Below are 22,023 nucleotides of genomic sequence, written 5' to 3'. Positions count from 1 at the left end.
GAAAACTTCTATACTCCGCAAATGATTTCTGCAGGAGTTTGATTGTAAGAACCTCGATAAATCCCAGAGCACTTCACTGCATTCCACTGCACTGTTCGCAGTCAAGTTGTCTGATAGTTGTGATGTGTACATGCTCACTACAATTCATGGTGAGAGCACGGCCCCATCATGGTTTGGGGTCAGATGGAAATTCACAAGCCCACCTGTATACATTATTGCAACAAGTACATTGGCAGAGTTGATAAAAATCACAAGGTTCTTCAGCCATACAATCTGAGTCGTAAAAGTCGCAGTGGGTATAAGAACCTTATTACCCACCTGATCCAGATGGCAACATACAATATGCATGTTGTTTATCACTAGACCACCAAAGGAAGACTCATGTCTTTCCTTGACTTTTAGTTGACCATCATTGAAAGTCTTAGTGCTACAGAAGCAGCAGCCTCCACTTCATATGCTCCGGAGGACATGGAAAGGCTGCAGGATTGACACTTTATCCATCGCATTCCTAAAACAGCTAAACAGACACAACAATGTTGTTGCTGTGGAGTCTGCTCTTTGCAAAAAACACAGTTGATGGACAGACTGTATAACAATGTCTTACATTCACCCAGTACAAAGATCTGGGCTTAAATCCATCATTTTTTTGCACTCCACACCACCCTAGGTCAGACAATGGCTATATGCAAATCAGCCTTGACCCTGTGCCTCATGGGAACAGTCCAGCCCAAACTACCAAGCCATGTCTTCCTAGACCGGAATCAAGCATCCAAGGACCGGTTTCTGGCTATCAGCCTTCTTCAGCCTGGATAGCTTGACTCCAGTGGTGTGGAGAGCCTGGGACTCACGTCTGAGCATACCCAGCCCACTCGGGGTGAAAATTGCAAAAAACACAGTTGATGGACAGAATGTAGAACAATGTCTTACATTCACCCCAGTACAAAGATCTGGGCCTAAATCCATAGTTTTTTTGCACTCCACACCACCCTAGGTCAGACAATGGCTATATGCAAATCAGCCTTGACCCTGTGCCTCATGGGAACAGTCCAGCCCGAACTACCAAGCCATGTCTTTCCTAGACCGGAATCAAGTATCCAAGGACCGGTTTCTGGCTATCAGCCTTCTTCAGCCTGGATAGCTTGACTCCAGTGGTGTGGAGAGCCTGGGACTCACGTCTGAGCATACCCAGCCCACTCGGGGTAAAAATTGCAAAAAACACAGTTGATGGACAGAATGTAGAACAATGTCTTACATTCACCCCAGTACAAAGATCTGGGCCTAAATCCATCGTTTTTCTGCACTCCACACCCCCCTAGGTCAGACAATGGCTATATGCAAATCAGCCTTGACCCTGTGCCTCATGGAAACAGTCCAGCCCGAACTACCAAGCCATGTCTTTCCTAGACCGGAATCAAGCATCCAAGGACCGGTTTCTGGCTATCAGCCTTCTTCAGCCTGGATAGCTTGACTCCAGTGGTGTGGAGAGCCTGGGACTCACGTCTGAGCATACCCAGCCCACTCGGGGTGAAAATTGCAAAAAACACAGTTGATGGACAGAATGTAGAACAATGTCTTACATTCACCCCAGTACAAAGATCTGGGCCTAAATCCATAGTTTTTTTGCACTCCACACCACCCTAGGTCAGACAATGGCTATATGCAAATCAGCCTTGACCCTGTGCCTCATGGGAACAGTCCAGCCCGAACTACCAAGCCATGTCTTTCCTAGACCGGAATCAAGTATCCAAGGACCGGTTTCTGGCTATCAGCCTTCTTCAGCCTGGATAGCTTGACTCCAGTGGTGTGGAGAGCCTGGGACTCACGTCTGAGCATACCCAGCCCACTCGGGGTAAAAATTGCAAAAAACACAGTTGATGAACAGAATGTAGAACAATGTCTTACATTCACCCCAGTACAAAGATCTGGGCCTAAATCCATCGTTTTTCTGCACTCCACACCCCCCTAGGTCAGACAATGGCTATATGCAAATCAGCCTTGACCCTGTGCCTCATGGGAACAGTCCAGCCCGAACTACCAAGCCATGTCTTTCCTAGACCGGAATCAAGCATCCAAGGACCGGTTTCTGGCTATCAGCCTTCTTCAGCCTGGATAGCTTGACTCCAGTGGTGTGGAGAGCCTGGGACTCACCTCTGAGCATACCCAGCCCACTGGGGGTGAAAATTGCAAAAAACACAGTTGATGGACAGAATGTAGAATAATGTCTTATATTCACCCCAGTACAAAGATCGGGGCCTAAATCCATCGTTTCTTTGCACTCCACACCACCCAATGTCAGACAATGGCTTTCAGTTGACCATCATTGAAAAACTTAGTGCTACAGAAGCAGCAGCCTCCACTTCATATGCTCCGGAGGACTTGGCAAGGCTGTAGGATTGACACTTTATCCATCGCATTCCTAAAACAGCTAAACAGACACAACAATGTTGTTGCTGTGGAGTCTGCTCTAAGCAAGGAAAGAGGCAGGAGAGTTGTGCTTACTGTCCCCAGTGCCCATCTCAGCCCTGTGTTTTTCTACTTGCTTTATGTTGTACAATGCAAAAGTGAAGTATTTGCAAATTGACTGAGGTGGAGCTGCTGTTACGTAAACATTTCAATGGCTGTGCAGGGATACCTACCTTCTATGGGGCACTGCTTCACTAGGCAAGCAGCCTTATATTTTTTGTTCCTCTAATGAGGAAATCATGGCCTTGCTTGTGGCCTGCTTGACATCTTTATCCACTGTCAGAATGTGGTAGGTGTTCTGTTCGCTGATTGACAAGTGCATTATAGTCTCCACACTGTACATAATGGTGGACGCAAAATAAGCCCCGCTGTCACGGAGTACCCTGTGTGGGAAAAATGTAAAGTCTTGACTAGATTTTGCAGTGCTTTTTAGGTTATGTATACATACTGTTAGACCTGGTACCATTGGCGTGGGTCTCCCTTCCTCTTTTTGACGGATTGCCTCCTCTGTTTTTGTTGATGTTTTCTGGTTTAGACACTTTGGGCACTGCGCCACTGCCGTCCAGGGCGCAGTGCAAGTCCTCCCTGAGTAAAGTAATGTTTAATTTGTGATTCCATGATTAGTGTATTTGATTTACTGTCGGGCCCTCGTATCGTGCACAAGGTATGCCCAGGACTTGTAATTCAAAAGCGACTGGTGGGCTTGCAGCACCGTTTGTGCCACTCGCCGGAGTAGCTCGTAAAGTATGACTCGGGCCTGCCACCGCAGAGTGCCATACGAAGCCTTTGTCGCTGTGTGACTCGGTGTGTGCCAGCACTCGCCGGTCTGTGAACCTACCCCCTGCGACATTTTAGTCACCCCCTACAGAAGGCCTGTGGGTAGGGTGCGTTGTGTGTAGGAGGCAGGTCATGTCCTGAAGTATGTGGCATGACCTGGTAGTGAATTATACCCGAGCGCGTTTTCACTCTTGCAAGGCTATCTGTTCCCCGTAGGCCAGACTGGGCAGTTTCGATTACAGCATTCTATAATCCTAACTGACTCAGGGAACCAGGTAGAGAATCGAGTTTAGTATGCCTGAACTCAGAATGATAAGATACATTTTTACGGAAAGTTGATTTTAACATTCTGTGTTTGAAAATAGCCCTTTTAGAAAGACAGTATTTTCTTGCCTGACCATCCAACCTGCTTCTGCTAGCGTGCGTATCGTGTGTCTGGGTTTGTGAGTTTTAGGGCTGGGGGGACTCCAGGAGGTAGCGCATGACGGCACTAGGCTGATTGTCCTGAGAGTTGTGGGGAGGAGTAGGCACCTGGGTCTGAATAGAGCTGGGCCATCTCCCACAGCGTCGGCTCTACTCCCTTTGGTGAGTCTCAAGACCCTGGCCCACCTCAACAAAGGAAGAAGACACGCACTGGTGGAATGCCCCTGAAACTGGGTCTGACCAGGCAAAGGACCCTCTGCGGTCAGAGGACAACAGATTTATGGGTATAAATACTGGGGCCCAGACCCCAGACTTTTAGGATCACTCTGGGAACAACCAAGACGACCCTCTGCCAACGAAGAGCACCCGGAGATCGCAGGAGTTGTACTGCCCCCCTGCCAGAGGGCTGTAGTGGGTTGGTCTGTGGTGCTGTCTCTTGTGCCAAGGAGAGGTGGAAAGGACCAAGAAAGAAACTTTCATCATCTTGACGAATGTTCTCCAAGGGCTAGAGTTGAGCTAGCCTCCTGTTCGACGACGCAGGGATAACAACGACTTCACTTCTTCTGTCTGAGCGGAGCTGGAACTGAGGTTTCAGCTGCTACAGAGGAACTCTGCAACCGGCTCCGAGATCGTCATCTGGGTGGAGCCGATCATCGAAAAGAGTGACCAGGCCCTCATTGACTCAAAGACATCAGCAACGACCTGTGGTGCCGCCACTGCCGTAACGTCACCTCCTCTCCGGTAAGGACCAAAGCCGCCCCCTGTCTGCCCCCGCATTCAGAGCCCTGCCGCATTGCTTTCACCTGAAGCAAGGAACCGACGCTCCTACATGCCACGCAACATCACAGCTCCCAGAAGCCAAGAAGAGCCCTTGTTTGTTTTTCTAGAGGTACTGTCCAGTGAGAGTCTAGTTGTGACTCTAGGTTCGACTCTGCGCTCCTCGCAGGCGGGCTGTGCACCGAGAACTCTAGTGTGCGTTGAAGCGATAACTCCCATTGGGGTTATCTGTTGCCAGAGACACTTGAAGCTAAAGCCTATTTTTGAGTAACCGTAAAACATATTCGTACTGTGGATTTTTGCCGTTAAGGTCTTGTGTTAAATAGATAAAGCTTATTTATTATAGATACATCACAGTGTGGGGTCCGTTTGTAGTGGTTCATCTATATTACTGTATGTGTTCACAAATGCTTAACACACTGACTCTGAGTTAAGACTGTCTGCTTGTGCCAAGCTACCAAGGGGGTGAGCAGGGGTTATCTTCAGCGTGTAACTCCCTTGCCCTGATGTAGACGAAGGGTCCCTATTTGACAAAGGTGCATACCGTTGCCAACTAGAGACTCTGGGTTCTAACATATGCAACACAAGGACCAACCTAATTGCCCACGAGAACCATAGTAAGTGTAATAAGTCAAATAACTGTCCCATGAGACTCATTCACCAACACTTATACTTGCTTTAAAAATGTACAAGCTCAATTAGTGTAAAAGTGCAAACTCAATCATATTAAAGTTATTGAAAAAGGATACAGGACACAATTTCTTGCATTATGATTTTCAAATTTTTAGTATTTTCAGCGCTCAGATAGTAAACAAATATGTATACAACAACATAGAACAGTGAACAGATTCCAAGGTTGTATATGAATTTATATCTTAGACCTGGCACCATTGGTGTAGGTCGCCCTTCCATTTTTTGCTGTTGCCGCTTATGTTTTTGCTGGTTTTAGATGCATTTGGGCACTGGGCCACTGCTGTTCAGTGCCACAGTGCAAGTGCTCCATATGGTAAATTGATGTATGGATTAGTGACTCCATTATTGGCTTGGTTGGCTTACTTGTCAGACCTTAGTACAGTGCACTGCGTGTGCCCAGGGCTTGTAAATCCATTACTGCTGGTGGGCATGCAGCACTGATTGTGACACCCACCGGAGCAGCTTGTAAAGTGTGTCTCAGGCCTGCCATTGCAGAGCCTGTGTGCAGTCTGGTACTGCCATGTTGACTGGGCACGTGCAGCCACTTGCCAGTCCCTAAACCTTCCCTTTTATACATATTAGTCATCCCTATGTTAGGCCCAAGGGCAGGGTGCATTGTAAGTAAAAGGTAGGACATGCCCTGATGTGTGTGGTATGTCCTAATAGTGAATTACAACCATTTTCGTTTTTCACTATTGCAAGGCTACCTTTCCCCATAGGCCAGAATGGGCAGTTTCATTATAACATTTTATAATCCTAACTGACTCAGGGAACTAGGTAGAAATTTGTGTTTAGTATGCTTGAACTCAGAATGATAAAATACATCTTTTAGTGAATTTGGTTTTAACATTCTGTGTTTGAAAATACCTCTTTTAGAAAGTAGGTATTTTCTTGCCTAACAATCCAAGCCTGCCTCTGCTAGGTTGTGTATTCCTTGTCTGGAGTTTGAGTGACAGGGGCTGGTGGATTCCAGGAGACAGGGTGAGTCAGAAGAGAGCTGAATAGAGAGATCTGCATGCAGATGGGAGGGAGGAGTTGCACCTGGGACCTGAATAGGGCTGTGCCTTTCCTCCACAATGCTGGTTACACCTTCTGTGGTGTGTCTGATGTCCCTGGCCTGCACTGTCAAAGGAAGAGAAGGAGTCCTGTAAACAAGGTGCTCCAGGACTGAGCAGAACTGGATTGGACTAGGCAAAGGCCTCTCTGCCTTCAGAGAACAAAGAGAAAAGTAGTATAACTATTGGGACCCTGACCCAAGAACTTTAGATCACTTCTGGGAATCAAGTCAAACCTTTGCTGAGAAGAAGAACCAGGAAGCTGAAGGAGGAGACTACCCCTGTGCTGTGTGTTTGGGGGTTGGCCTGCAGTGGTTGCTTCATTGCCAAAGAGAGGAGAAAAGGACTGAGTGTGCTTTCTATCAACTTGAAGAAGAATCTCCAAGGGCTTGAACTAGAGCTTGCCTCCTGCCTGCAGTGTCAGGGATACAAGACTTCACCAACCAGCTTCCCCCTGAATTCCCTTTCTGGGAAATGAAGTGCCTGCTGTTGTGCTGGACCTTCTGAGAGACTGCGTGTCGCTGGGAGCTGGAAGCGCAACGCAATGACGAGAAGCGTGTTACCGCCGCAGCAGCTGTCGTCGCATCGCCGAGGAAGCGAGCCGCTGCTGCCGCTGTCATCATCACATCGCCTAAGTGCTGCGCACCATGGGAGAAGTTGGATGCCGAAACAGAGGTCGCCAGCGCATCACTGGAGAAGCACGTCGCAAGGCCAGTTGCGGCTCCAAAGATCATGGAGTCGCCGCATGGCCGTCGGGCATGCACGCATCACACCAACGTTGTTGCATCGCTACCAAGACGTCCTTTTGTCGCATCGCACCGAAGAAGAATATCGCATTGAGGTGCCATCTTGTTGCATAATACCGCAGAGCTGTAAGAAACAGACGCAACAACTCCCCACACCGTAAGGAAGTGAGCATCAACTCCCCTGTGCAGCAGTAAGGAACCGACGCATCCACTCCCCTGCGTGTGAGGAACCAACGCATAACCTTCAATGCAACACTTTTGTTTTCTTTAAGTTACGCATTCAAGGTATATTGAGAGAAAAGTGTTGCATTTACAACATGGGAGAACTGAGCTATTTTATGACATTTTAAAGTCTATTTTTGAGTAGGTAGAGTATTGTGGATTTTTGTCGTTTGGTCTTGTGTTAAGTCTCTATAAAAATACTTCTTTTTATAATACAACCTGTGTGGTGTCCATCTGTAGTGTTGTCACTGTATTACTGTATGTGTTCACAAATGCTTAATACACTGCCTCTGAGATAAGCCTGCTTGCTCGTACCAAGCTACCAAGGGGGTGAGCAGGGGTTATTTTAGGAGTGTAGCCCCTTACCCTGACTAGACGCAAGGGTCCCTATTTGGTCAAAGGTACCTAAATTGCCAACTAGAGACCCCCAAATCTAACAATATCATACAAATGTAAGCAGAGATCATGCCTGTTCATATGAGGTATCACCTGGTTAACCATAACATGTTTTGAAAGCAACTTACAGAGGGATGTCGACGATTTGATCTGCAGTTAGTCTTCTGGTCTCATCAGGACAAAAGTCCCCTGACTAAAGTTCCCTAGAAGCCGTGAATCTTGGGAACTTCAATAAGGCATCCTGTAAGCAATACATGCAAGAATTCTTCAAGATAGAGTCTACAATGTATATGAGGCCTCTTGGCTAGTCAAACAGTTCTGGTGGGGTAAAAAAATATTCAGGAGAGGTATACCTTTGTATTGTGTGGAGAAAGTGGTTACACCTACACATACAGGACAGCCCTTAGACACATTTAATAATGAAAAATGAGCCTCTCAGTTCCTTAGATGGTCCCTTAAAGGTAAATGGATTACTCTGGGAAAAGCACACCTTTGCATTGTGCCACACAACCAACATGATTGCCAGCTTGGCGGTCATTCAGTAATTTGCATTCAGCATTACTTGCATTACCCCACTTGTGCTGATAAAAACGCTGCCCCACTTGTGTGGCTGGGCCCAGTGCCTGCTACAGTATGGCTCAAACCAAGGTCAATGGGAGCCCCTCAGACCTTCGTTTGATCTGTTTCTGTTGGGGGCACAATTTCCAGCCACACAAGTGGGGCTGCGTTTTTAACGGTAGTGGGGTAATGCTGAGTAGCAGGAATCTTGTAGATTCCTATGGATTCCGGAAGTTTCCATAGCACAAATTGAAGGAAAATTTCTGGCAGCGTTTGAGTTTTGCAGAGCATTGTTGGTAAGCAAGTCTTGTGGGATCCATACAAGGCATATCACCCTAGACTCCTCTTGTCTAGTTTTCAAAAATGTCTGTGGTTTGTAGGTTTCCATGGGTGGCTCCACAGCACAGCCCTAAATACAGCAGCTAAACCTATTGCTCATCTCTCAATGTAGTACTTTAGGGCCTCTTGTATCGTGGTTTCTTGGTCCACCCACAGAATTGGGATACCGGTCTTATCAGAGGATATGTGGGAACTTAGTGTGGTAGGAGGTTTGTAGCTCCCCGCAAATTCCAGAACTTTCCATAATGTGAGGGAAATGTGGTTTTTTTGTCAAAGTTTAAGGCTTGCAAAGGATTCTGAGTAAAAAAACTCGTGAAAATCACCCCATCCTGGATTTTCCTATGTGGCTTGTTTTTAAAAATGTACAGGTTTGCTAGGTTCCCCTAGGTGCTGGTTGTGCTAGGGTCCAAAATCTACACCTACCCACATTGGAAATGAAACTTTAGCTTTCAGTAGAAAAATGTGATGCATCCATGTTGTGTTTGGGCCCGTTTCTTGTCACAGACACTAGACCAAGTGAGGTACTGCACAAGTGAGGTACCATATTAATTAGAAGACTTGCAGGAGCATAGAATAGTAGAACATTTGTTATTACCAATTGGATTTCAATGCATTTGTGCCTTTCAAATGTAAGCCAGTATGTAAGAAAGAAGACTTTTTAAAAAATACTCTCTAAATCAATCTTGAATTAGCGCCCACAAATTCAGAGATGTACAAATAACCACTGCTCCTAACCTCCATATCTTGTGTCCATATTGCAGCTCAGTTGTTGGCTCTGGGTTTCTTGGGTTCTTGGAAAACCTAGAAACCCTATATATCCCTCCAACCAGAAGTGTCTAGCATATGTAATGGTATATTGCTTTTGTAAATCAGCCATGGTGACAAAAGGTTACAGATGAAAACGTTGTCACAAATGACAGTTTTTTTTCTATTCATTTTCAATATGTCTTTATTTCAACTGTTATTTTTTTTTTAGAAAACCTTGAAGTATATACACATTTGTTCCATTGAGTTAGTCTACTTTTTAGAAATCTATAGTTTTCCTGGATTACCCATGGCTTTCACACTCATTTTCATCACAAATTGGAAGTTGTTTGAAGGCATACAAAATAGGAAAAATGGGCTACCTCTTTGAAAAATGCCACAAATGTGGTACAAAATGTGTTTTTTTGATTCAGCTCTGAATGTTCCTTAAAACTGGGAAGATGGTGACTTTAGTACAGCAAACTGTTGAGGTTATTGTTTGTAAAAAAAAAAAAAACACACTTTTATCAGTAGCACTTTTCCCCTATTTTTCTCAAAAATCTTAATTTTGCTACATTTTGCCTATTTTCTCAATCGCCTCCAGAGGAACCCACAAACCCCGGGTACATTTAGAATCCCCAGGACGTTAGAAAAAAAGACTTACATTTGCCGTGGATACCTTCTGTGGAAAAAAATGTTGGATCCCTAAGCGCCAAGTACCCCAAATAACCAAAAATAGGCCCAGTAGTTAAGGGGTTAAATGTAAAATTACAGCAAACAAACATAATAATAATAAATTAAAGGGAGTGATGAATGATAGGATATCTGATGTGCGAATTATGTCAGTAAATGACAAATGATCTCACATGAATGGAACCCAAGCTTCCTGCGGGCTTATACGGGGCCATGCAGTGAGAAGAGAACGCTTTGTCTATTACCCAGTCTTACATCATCAACAATAGAGGTTCTAGAGAGTCTCTTTGCTTGATGATGTCTGGCTGGGTTGTAAAACATATTGCAACGTTGTTCACTAAATGGCCTCTTAGCAGCAGAGAAATATGTAAATAAATGGGATTCTCGAGAGGCAATTGTTTGTTCTTTATCAAATAGACCTATCTTTAGGTTGACTGGTCAATCCATTCTCCAAAACTACTGATGGCTGCTTTAACATAGAAGTGGGGTTTACAAATTTGCTCTTTACATACTCCCAGTAACTGGATTATCACAGGATCCTCAAAAAATATAAGGTTAATACCCCACCTTACTTCATGTTCTTTTTCTAAATCTTCATTCTTCTAACCTTCAATCACACTTGTGTTACAACAATTACATTTGAACCACTATCTTTCAAAACAATCCACAACAGGAGCCTATAGGAAACCCAAGGAGGCACAGGCAGGTTTGGATTAGAAAGAAACAGACAGACAACTAAGCATCAAACGTCTAGGGCAGAGCTTGGCAAGATGGCCATAATTTGTAACATCGTTCTTGATAATATGCCCCCAGTTTCTAACCTTTAAAACTTGTCATGAGGAAGATATGGCAGCAACAGCCGCCCCTGCCTTTCATGTGGTCTTAGAGACACTGCTAGAAATGTTTTTTTCTTTCCAGATGTTGCACGGCTATACACAGAGTTAAGTGAGATGGCCGAACCTAACTTTCATTCCTTGAGGATGACTTGAGCAACTGATTTAGGCAATGACATATCACATAGGGAATAAATGCAGTTCTTGGGCATCCAAAACTGGTCTGAAGGCACCCCGATTTCAATTAATTCAAAACAACATAACTGGTTTTACAAATCACACTCCCCTATTTTTACATAAATTAATCTCTACCATCCTGGAACGATGCGGATGATGAAACTAATCGGACTCATATGTTCTGAAAATGCGCACAATTATACATCCTCTTGAAACCAGTCACAAAAACAATACCATACAATAACGGGCATATCCTTAGAGGATTCCCCAAGACCTTCTTGTTAGGTCTGTCATCTCATGCGAAAAAAGTACTTTTGAAAACAAGTTTATATATGTAGCACTCATTATAGAAAAATGGTTAATAGCACAGAACTGGAATGCAAAGAAACCACTTACTTCAGAACCGTGAAAGAAAGAACTTCACTAAAGATCAGAAGTGGAGGGTAGTCAACAAAAGCAAAAGGGATCTCGAGTCTAGATCATGAACAGGGCATGCTCCCTTTAAATTCTACCAAAAAGGAGGACCAAAGATCACTTGAACTACTATTGTTGATAGTTTGGACAAACTCTAATCACGCTCTGTAAAAGAAATGCTGGCACTGTGGACTTAAGTTATCTAACTTTGAATACCCCTTCCTACTGAGCGACCCCTCTTCTTTCTCCGTGACCACTACTCTACCCCACGATATAAAAATGTCCTCTCCGTTGCAGATACACAGTGTCCCTGCCTGCCGCGGCCCATACAGGTAAGAGCGGTGGGGCTGTGCGGCCGGGTGTGGGGGGGGGGGGGGGGGGGGTTCGATAAACAACGAGGAGGGAAAATGAATTATTTATTTAATTTTCCCTCGTGGTCGCCTGTCGAAATCCTCCCTCCACCCGGCCCCATCATCCTGCCGCTCTTACCTGCACAGGCCGCTGCTGGTCCCTGCGACCGCAGTTGGGATACCTATAAATACATTCCCTTATCCACATAGATACCCTAACATTAGGGGGTTGGTTAGTTGGTTAATATGTCTCATTTGCACCTGTGTTTTTTCTTTTGCATCATTCATTGGTTATGGCTTATTTGACTGCGCTGAATGATGAAGAAACATCATTTTGTGACAGTCATTATGGCAACGTTCCCCAATTATTATTGCAAAACGGTAAAACTTCGATACACAGTGGGTCAAAAAGGCATCAACAGCCTACTGAAAGAATATTAACCCATGCCCTCTTCAACAATCTCACCAGGGAATAACACCAACCAGGGCTGAGGATATGAGAGACACGCGTGGAATAACAATAGGAAAGACTAGCAGGAATTACATAATTCTCTGTACAACGCAGAGCGGTATGATTTAAATTGCTATTGTGCCAAGCAGTTCCTAAGTCTACAGGGATCTTTGGCTTAGAGCTTGACTGCCTCTTCATGTGTTTTGCATCAAGAGTTTTCAAAAAGTATATGAATTATTTACTACACCAATACAAATCTTTGGAGCTCTTTTGTCACGTAAGTACAATATGAAGTATGAAGTGCAAGAAGTCCAATAATGTAAATTCATACAATGAACCTCATAGAATTATTTTAAAGAAAAAATGTATATTGCATTATGGAAACCAATAAAATAACAATTTATCAGAGAAAGGGAAGTGATTTCCCCATTTCTTGTAGTATTGTATAGGAAAAGTGTCAAGGGAGGAAAATATAAAATTAAATATGAAACATTATGCATCTCGTCGTAACACACTAGCAGAACGGTGTGTAATTAAGTAACATACTATGTACATTTAAACACAAAACCTTTATAATGCCTTGAATATAAGAGCAATCACAGAAACACCGGACAGCATGATCTTTAACTGGTTCCACCGTTGTTTCTAAATCGTCATTCTTGCCAGACAAAATTGCGGAAAGTGCAAAACTTCGTATTTGCGCCCCATTAAGCACAGAGTGCAAATTTAGTATAAAAAAATGATGCTCCTAACGATTTTTCTCATACCAACTGTGCTGGTGCTCTTTTGAAATATGTGCAATTAGGTCTGGCCAGTCCATCGCAAAAATGACTTCCTCGTTGGCAGCACTGACAAGATGAGTGCATTTTAAAGACAACCTTGCATTTAGCTAATAATGCAACTCCCAGGGATACTTATAAAATAGACTACTGTCACCCCAGGCATATTACCAACCTCACAGATAATGTCTTAAGGAAAGATGGAGTCTCAAACAGCGAACCCTTTTTTCAGAGTTGGTGTTGGTAGAGTGGCGAGCAACAGCTACCCTGCAGACATTCTGTTTACTGCTATCAAGTGAACCCATATTTAAATATAACCAGCGTAAACAATTGTGATTGTCAGCATGTGTAACTAGGTCCTAGTGTTAAAGCTTCAACAGAAATAAGTGCACAAAGGTCCAGATGTATGTAACACTGGCTGGGGTCGCTGTGCGCATAATAAATTGTTATAACATAACATAACATAACTGGTCGCAATTTGCGACTAGTATTTTTGTGATCAATGTGATATTTTGTTGACAAACCTATGTACTATGTGGTCAGTGCATAAAATACAATTACTAGTGGGTCGCAATTCGACCTACATCATGAATATTAAAGAGGTAAGTTGCAAATTGTGACTCTTTAGGAATCCCAGCCATCACAGGAATGATAGCCTGCTACAGTCAGCAGACCACTATGCGTGAGAATGCTTTTAACTAAAGATTATTTTTTTTTTAAATGCAGCCCGTTTCCTTATTTATTATTTATTTATTTAAGCAATTTATAGAGCACGCAAATACCCTAGGGTGTCTCGGCGCTGTGAACAAAGTAGAGGGTAGAGCCGGATGTGAGGTGCCTATTGATTAAAAAGCCAGGTCTTGATTAGTTTCCTGAAGGCGAACAGGGTTGGGCATGATTTAATATGCTGGGGAAGGGTGTTCCAAAGTTTAGCAGTGGCGACTGTGAATCTTCTCTCGCCCAGGCTGCTTTCCTTGAGCGGGGGATGTGCAAGAGGTTGGCAGTTGATGAGCGGAGGGTTCTAATAGGTGTGTATCCACACAAAGCTTTTTTCAGAAACTTAATACGGCTTATTATGGGAAGCCAGTGAAGGTTTTGAACTGCTGATGAAATTGGACGATACTTAGGGGTGCATGTTATCGGTCTAGCGGCTGAGTTCTGCACCATCTGGAGTCTGTTGGTGACATTTTTCTGTGCGTTAATTAAAGGCCATCACAATAGGCGATTTTAGACATTACTAGTGTGTTAATGAGGGTTTTGCCAGCGTTAGGTGGAAGGAAGGGTAAGAGTTTTTTAATCATCCTTAGGGTGTAAAAGGATGAAGAGACGATAGCATTAGCGTGTGAGGTCAAATAAAACGCCTAGGTTTCTGACTTTTTAAGCCGGGGGCGGTGGTGGGCCCAGTTCGGTGGGCCACCAGATGTAGGAACAGATAGGATAGAGCTTGCCAAATATTAACACCTTGGTTTTATCGGAGCTTAATATCAGGCAGTTTTTGGCCATCCAGGTCCTGATTGCAATCATACCTGTTTGGAAACTTGCCGTAATTGCTTCTCCATCATTGTGAATTGCTAGCACTAATTGTGTGTCATCAGTGTAGGGGGTAATACCCATCCAGTGGGATTTGATGACCTTGGCCAGGTCAGACACATAGATATTAAAGAGTGTTGGACTCAAGGATGAGCCTTGTGGCACACCACACGGAAGGGTGAACAGGGTGGACTTGTGATTGCCAAAATTAACTAATTGTGTGCGGTTCGTGAGAAATGAGGTCAGTAATTTTTTGGCCTTCTGTTTGATGCCAATGTTCGAGACACGGTCGATCAGAGTGGAATGATCGACCGTGTCAAAGGCTGCTGACAAATCCAGCAATACAAGCACTGCCGTGCCACCTTGATCTAGGATGGTTCTAATTTCATCTGCTGCTTTAATGAGAGCAGTTTCCGTGCCATGGCCATTCCTGAGTCTCGTCCAGGAGATTGTTGTCTTCGATATAGTGGGCCAGTTGTATGTTCATAAGTTTCTCAAATATTTTGGTAGGGAAAGGCAGGCTTGTGATGGGTCTGTAGTTTTTTGTGTCTAAAGGGTCAAGGTGCTGTTTTTTCAGTAGTGGCTTAATAATGGCGTTTTTCCATGTAGCGGGATAATGGCCAGTGTTAAACATGGCATTACAGATGTCTGTCAGGTTTGGGGCCAGAGTGTCAAGAATAAGCTTCAAAACTGATAAAGGGCATGGGTCAGTGGGGGAACCAGACTTAATGGTTAGGATGAGGTCCTCGATCTGTTTTGACAATACTTGGCTAAATATTGAAAAGGAAGGGGTGTTTTCTTTCTTGTCAGGAGTGACTGTGGAGTGTTCAGGGTTGGATTGGGTGGTGAAGTCAACATATATGTTGTTAACTTTTTCTAAGAAGGATTTTGCCAAGTTGTGGCAGAATTCTTGGGTGGGAGCACTGGGGGGGTTTATTGCAGACCCTGATAATTTAGTGACCACTTGGAAGAGCTGTTTAGTGGAATTTTGAGCTGATTCAATCGGATTGAGATAGTATTTGCTTTTTTCCTGAATTACAAGGTACTTATATCTGGACATTGCTTCCTTGTAACAGGTTTTGTCCAAGATATTGTACTTTTCGCGCCAGTGTCTCTCTAGGTTCCTGCAGCGTTGTTTTTCGAGCCTGAGAATCTCAGAGAACCAGGGGGCTGAAGGAGTGTTTCTATTTTTTGAGATATTTTTCAATGGTACTAGGAGGTTGAAGGCGTTGTTGAGCCATTCGGAGTAATTTGCTGAGGCAATTAAAGGGTCTGGAGTGGGGTCATAATTGGTCGACTCCAGGTGTGTTTTCAGGTGTTGCTGGTCCAGTTGGGCCCAAGCTTTGAATTGTGTTGGAGGGGCTGTGATTTTGTGATGATGGCGGGTTGTTTTTGCCTGGATATTGAACATGACTGCACGGTGGTCAGACCATGTGAGAGGTAAAGTTTCTATTTGTGATATTTGGGTATTGTTGGTGAAGAGCCCGTCAAGGGTATGACCGGCTGAATGGGAAGGGCCATTCATCAACTGGCGTAAATTTACTGCCTTCAATTCTGTGATGAGGGTTAAGGTGTCATTGTCGTCTAGAGTTTCTAAGTGAAAGTTGAAATGACCCAGGAAGGTGAAGTCTGGTTCTCCTGCTAGAGGTTCCAGAAAAGTGATAAAGGCGGAGAGGAAGTCGGTTCGAGGGCCTGGGGGGGTGATAAAAAAGAGTTCCTTTACAGGATTGCGAGTGATGAAGCATTATAGTGAACGTGATAGCTTCACAGGTTGTAGTCGGGATGGTTTCTGTCCTTACTAAGTATATATCTTGGTAAATGATTGCTAGTCCTCCTCCTTTCCTTGTAATCCTGTCCTGTCTAAAAATGCAATACCCTTCCGGAGTGGCAGTGCAAAAGTCAGGGCCAGCTGACGGGTCTCCCCAGGTTTCCGTTATAAATAGGATGTCTTGTTTTTGGTCTAGTATAAAGTCTGCTATCTCGTATTTATGTTTAGGGAGTGAGCATGAGGGCAAGCTGTAAGTGATCGTGGTTCTTAAGTGTGGCTTGGGCCATTCGGGCTCCTAATTTGGTGTGAGTGTTCAGCTTAGAGGTACAATTAGGGCAGCTGATAAGTGTGTTGCAAGGTAATGAGCAAGGGTGAAAGCGAGGGCACGAGTGGCTTTTAGTGGTGAGGTGGATGTTTTTTAGCTGGAAGCTAGAGTAAGTTATCAAGGCATTAGGTGTGGCTGGTGTGAAGGAGCCAGGGGTTGTGGCCCTGGGCCCGGTCCAGGCGCGGACAGGCGCAGACGGGCTTGCCTTAGGCACGCCTTCGGCTTCGCGTTGAGGAGAGCATGCAAATTTATGCCGCCTACAAAGAACTATACTGCTAACCTCAGTTGTACGTGAGGCCCTGGAAATGCTCCACTTCCGGTCTGCGCCGTGGTTTCCCTCCACAAACGAAAGAATCCGTGGTGGACCGGGGAAAGGCGCTAGGCGACCGGCAATGAATATACAAAGTGCTCAGGTAGGAATGCGTGATTTTTGAATTGATAAAAACAGTTTAGTTTTAAAAGCAATGAAGTTAAAAAGCAATGCGCAGTGCACAGACAACTTAGCAAATTGAGAGAAGATAGGCAAAAGTTGCTAGAAGCCCTTTACCAGCTGCTTCGTTCGCCAGACTCAAGCACAATGACTCATCCTCTAGCGCGTCCGTTAAAGGAAAACAGAATGCATACTAAGAAAATGAAAATTGTTTCTAATATCTATAGGAGTAGACAGTGACCATAGACTACTCAAAAATATTTTATTCAACATTCACAAAGAGGAATAGGTCCCCAAGACCACTACTACCTTTCAGTAGATGGTAAAGTATTAATGTTTACAGCCGATTATTGGTTGCAAAACATTAAAATATACCAATCCAATTTGGTAGCTGGATTGAATGCCCAATGCACGCCCCAAATCGGTATTTGGTCACACACCCAAATTGTGATTGAGTACAGAATAAAATGCCTTTTTGCAGTCACAAACATTTAGAATGTGTGAATCTGGCCCTATGCAAATGCAAAAAGGGCTTCATATATCTAGCCCTGTTTAACAATGCAGGTGCACAATTAAAAAATATTGGTGATAGATTTATTTTTCATAACATGCTTATGATCATGTTTTACATCTCTGAGCACTGTACATGACAGATGCTACTATTAGACAGGTGAATATTACTCAGTGTATCAATCTCAGATGTACAAAAGGCTGAGTTGGCCTTGCTATGTTTCAGACTTTGAGCTGCTGATTATACCAGATGCAGGAAGGATGCAGAATTCACTGGGCTATCTATCCCTCAACTCTGGGGTCAATATATTTCTAATTTTAAATTCCACTTGTGCTGTACTCTCCAATTTCCTCACAAAGAAATATCAGAAAAGTGGTTTCAATCAGTATTCACATTTTTGTTCTTGTTGTACACTGCATTTTTAAATATTACTGCAGACCGTACACAAGGCTAGAACTTCATGTGTGGGTCCTCTCATATTTAATTATTTCGTTTCATAAGTATTCATTTATGTATAACCACAAGGAACAAATGATCAGCTTGACACGTGCCAAATCATTAATTCCATACAGACAACACTATACAGTTTGTCCTCATTCTGTGGTAGCTATTTGAGAACTGGTATGGTATACCTATAAAAATATTCACAGGGACTGTTTTCACAGTAGAAATAGGGAACGAGCATGTATATTTCACGTAGCATCTGAAATTAAAACAACAAGGAAACACCGTATTAATAATAATAAAAAAGGATAAATTAAAGGTAAGTTGTAATCATTTCTAATAATTATAAATTAATTTTAGAAATGTGTGGCTGAGATGAACAGCAATGGAAAGGTAGCCAGCTTTTGAAAGAGGCATACAAAACCTGAGCCCTATTCACAATGTTTTTGCAGATTTCTTGTAAGAAATTGGGCTATTAGTTAAGACTAAGAAGGTTGAAAGCAAAACATTAAAAGAAATGTATGGTGGTGCCTGTGGCCTTAGCCGGTTTACTTGGCGGGAGCTGTCCTTTTTATTAAATTGTAGGTGGGTGCCCCGGTGCCCAGCGAGGGCACTCATAATGCTGCCCTATTGGGGGCTGCGGGAGGGCAGGAGCCCCATGGCCCAGGCTAGCTCACCTGTAGGTGAATGGGCTTTTTTAAAAGATTGCATACTGTCCAGTTGTGGGCTGAGGGGAGAAGCCCATGGCCCCATAGCTCCACCTGTCTCCCTAGCCAGCATCAAGCACATTTCTTTGGCTCCTACCGGGGCTGGAACAGCATTTTTTTTACTGCTTCTTTCCGGTGGTAGAAAAGCTGTGCTCCCTTCCCCGAAGAGTGCTAGAAGGGTATGCCCTGTACTCTCCGAGGCAGAGAACCACTGTTGTGAATCTATCTAGGACCCTAATCAAGATATCCCCGATTCATGCCCTTATATGGTTATAACAAAACATATCCTTATAAAGGCATAGGAATCATGTCCATATCTAGTCATAGCCCATGCAGTCCAAATACAGCAAGGCTACTCCCATAGACTCCTAGAAAGTACAACACGTTCTTTAAACTAACCAAGCCTCCAGCAGCCCGGGAAATCCCCCTGCTTTTGTTTTGATTTGAACAAGAACTCCTGGAGTCCAGAAAGAACTGATAGTTCTTAGTGACGTCTTATGTCCAACCTTACGTCAAACCCGGCACCTTCCAGGTATAAATATACCAAAGTTGCCTTAAGCAAACACACGGTGGTTTGGAGCAGAGCGGCTATCTACTTGCCCGACGCCCAGCTGATGCGAGTGCCGAAGGAAGCCGACCCTTCCATTTGACGCACTGAGAGAGGTCTTGAGCATAAAAAACCACCAGTCTGGTGCTACTAAGGCAATGAACAAACTATTAAAATCGTACAAACTGGCCACAGCACATTCAGTCCATATAAAGAACAATCCAGGGATTTTTGTCGCCCCCACGTATAATAACCAGATGACGATCGATGATATCATTTTAAGCGACAAACTGCAACCCCTAATGTCAGATTATGCAGTCCATCCGCGCAGTGACAGCGACCATGCCGCCCTAACAATCACTTTGAACCTGACAGCAGAAATACGCCACAGGCTGCAATGCATGGGGGCTGCTGACGGAGACGAACTGATAAAGCTCCCCAGAAGAATTAAATGGGGGCACGCTGCGACCTCCAAATTTAATAACCGGATAAACTCGTGGGCGGGTTGGCCATCGTGTGAACAGAAGAAGGGCGCTATAATAACATGGGATGACATCACTGGGACATAAGCGGCGATATTTCGAGAGGATTCAAACAGTACTCCCCATTGGCACCCACCAGCTGCACTCGGATTCAACTGGGTAATCAAAAATAGTGCTAAACACTTGAATATGAAACGAAAAGCTTTCCGTAAAAATGGCACAGCCTCAGATAAAAAACAACTACAAGAGGCTGCAAAAAGCCATTCCAAGAAAGTGTGGGACGCAAAATGCGAATACTGCGATGGACAATGGCTGAAGATCTTTGACCTGCTGAGCCCTGGGAAAACACAAGAGTTCTGGAGCTACCTAAGTAATCTTGGCCGAGGCACTAGTCACAGAGAAAACTCCCTTGAGGCTTCAACCTGGGTAGCCCACGTAAAAGCTCTATACAATGAAGACAAACCGGCCTCCCAGTCAAACAATGGACCGATAGTAAGAGACGAGCCATACTCCACCACTGATAAGAAGGCCTCGCCTTGTAAATTGCTAGTCTCAAAAATCCTAAAAAAAAATCAGGAAAAATGGCGCACCAGGCCCAAATGGTCTTCCTGGCCAATTGTTTAAAGTGAACATCGAATTCTGATCCGAAAATCTGTCCCACCTATATGACGAATGCTGGCTCTTGGGGGATGTGCCAGATTCCTGGAGAGGCTCGCTTTTACACCCAATCCATAGGAAGGGGCCTAAATCAGACCCGTGCAACTACAGACTGATTGCCCTCTTGGACATCGAGGGCAAAGCCTATGCTAGTGCAATATTGACGGATCTCGCAGATTGGGCGTGTGAAGATGGTCTTCTGCATTTCTGCCAAACTGGCTTTAGACCCGGGTCTTCGACCGTGGATAACATCACCGCACTCTCCTATTTGGCCTATCAAGCTCGGTCGCGTAAAACCCTCCCTTTATTCGCCTGCTTCATCGATTACTCTGCCGCTTTCGATGGGGGTAGACCGTGCAATTTTATGGAGAAAGCTGGCACAATGGAACATCAATTTGACCCTGCTAAGAGCAATTCAGTCACTCTATCAAAAAACGTGGGTTAGAATTAAACTCTCGAGTGATTCCGCATCTGAGAAAATCAACACGGACCGAGGTCTAAAGCAAGGGTGCGTGTTAGCGCCCATGCTGTTCAATCTGTATACAGCAGACATGGAGACAGCCCTGTTGGGGGCAGCCCTAGCAACCCCAAGGATTGGGGGGGATCAAAATCCAGTTTATGCAGTACGCTGACGATCTGGTACACCTGGAGCACACTAAAATAGGGCTACAAAAGATGCTGACCGCCCTGGCAACATACAACAACGAAAACAGGTTGGTGGCAAATCCTTCCAAGTCTAAAATAGTTATTTTTGGGCACTACCGACATAAAAAACGAGCAAAATGGAACCTTCGTCATCTCTCCTTGGAAGGCACACAGTGATATACCTACCTGTGAGTCTGCTACCACGAGTCAGGTCTCTCCGGCGCCCAGTAAAGAAAATCCAAGGCAAAGGGAAAACCATCACTTATGCACTCTGCAAATTACAAGCTTCCTTACACAGCCCATCTACAATGGCTATTCGAAGAGTATTAAAGGCTAAACTAATGCCGGCCCTCAACTACGCTCAGCAAGCGTACCCAGGCAAACTCAACAAGGAACTTGAAAAAATTAATTGCAGAGCATACAAGAGAATATTTCATCTACCGAAGTGCACTAGAAACATCCTTATCCGCCTAGAATTCACGCTTAACCAACAAAATCTGGAAGAGATGGCGGCCTTAAGTAAATACTATTACCTTGCTACAGCAGCAAAAGATAAGACACTTAAGGCAGTTTTGAAATATATCTTTATGGAACCCAGGAATCCTTGGTCAGCTACCCTTACCGCGGCAAAAGTTCGCCTCAACCTGGCCACTGAGCTTTGGGACCCCGAGCTAGTCAACTACACGGCGATTAAAAATGCAATCAAGAAACAAGTTCGGGTTCGCTCCCGCGAATTGGATTTGGAGTCATTAGCGACAAGAGACCTGCACGAGACCCTATGCCTGCCGCACACTGTGTATAATCCCAAACACCATCTCACGCAGGCTGTGGGTCGCACAGCTCTCCATAAGATCCTAGCCTACAGACTACACCTTCTGCCCCTTAAAGAACTATACGCCGTTGAACGGGCAGAACTGGGTGCATTGGAATGCAGGCTCTGCAATTACAAACGCGAGTCCCATGCTCATCTGCTATTTTACTGCCCGGCCCTGCGTGCAGCACGCAGTCTTTACCTCAGGCCCATCTTAAGAAAAGCGGGGACCCGCACCGCAAAGGAGGCGGTCCATCAATTATATACACTGTCCAC

General features: G+C 44.5%; 1 protein-coding gene across 2 annotated transcripts in view; it reads right to left on the bottom strand.

Annotated features, from left to right (window-relative positions):
* Positions 1 to 22,023, bottom strand: part of INPP4B (inositol polyphosphate-4-phosphatase type II B) — a 1,970,577-nt gene that overhangs the window by 1,190,510 nt on the left and 758,044 nt on the right. The window lies entirely within an intron of this gene.

Source organism: Lissotriton helveticus, chromosome 2_1 (genome assembly GCF_964261635.1).
Source record: "Lissotriton helveticus chromosome 2_1, aLisHel1.1, whole genome shotgun sequence".
In the NCBI taxonomy this organism is placed as follows: domain Eukaryota; kingdom Metazoa; phylum Chordata; class Amphibia; order Caudata; family Salamandridae; genus Lissotriton; species Lissotriton helveticus.
The sequence above is the reverse complement of the archived record's forward strand: the minus strand, read 5'-3'. Positions and strand labels throughout refer to the sequence as shown.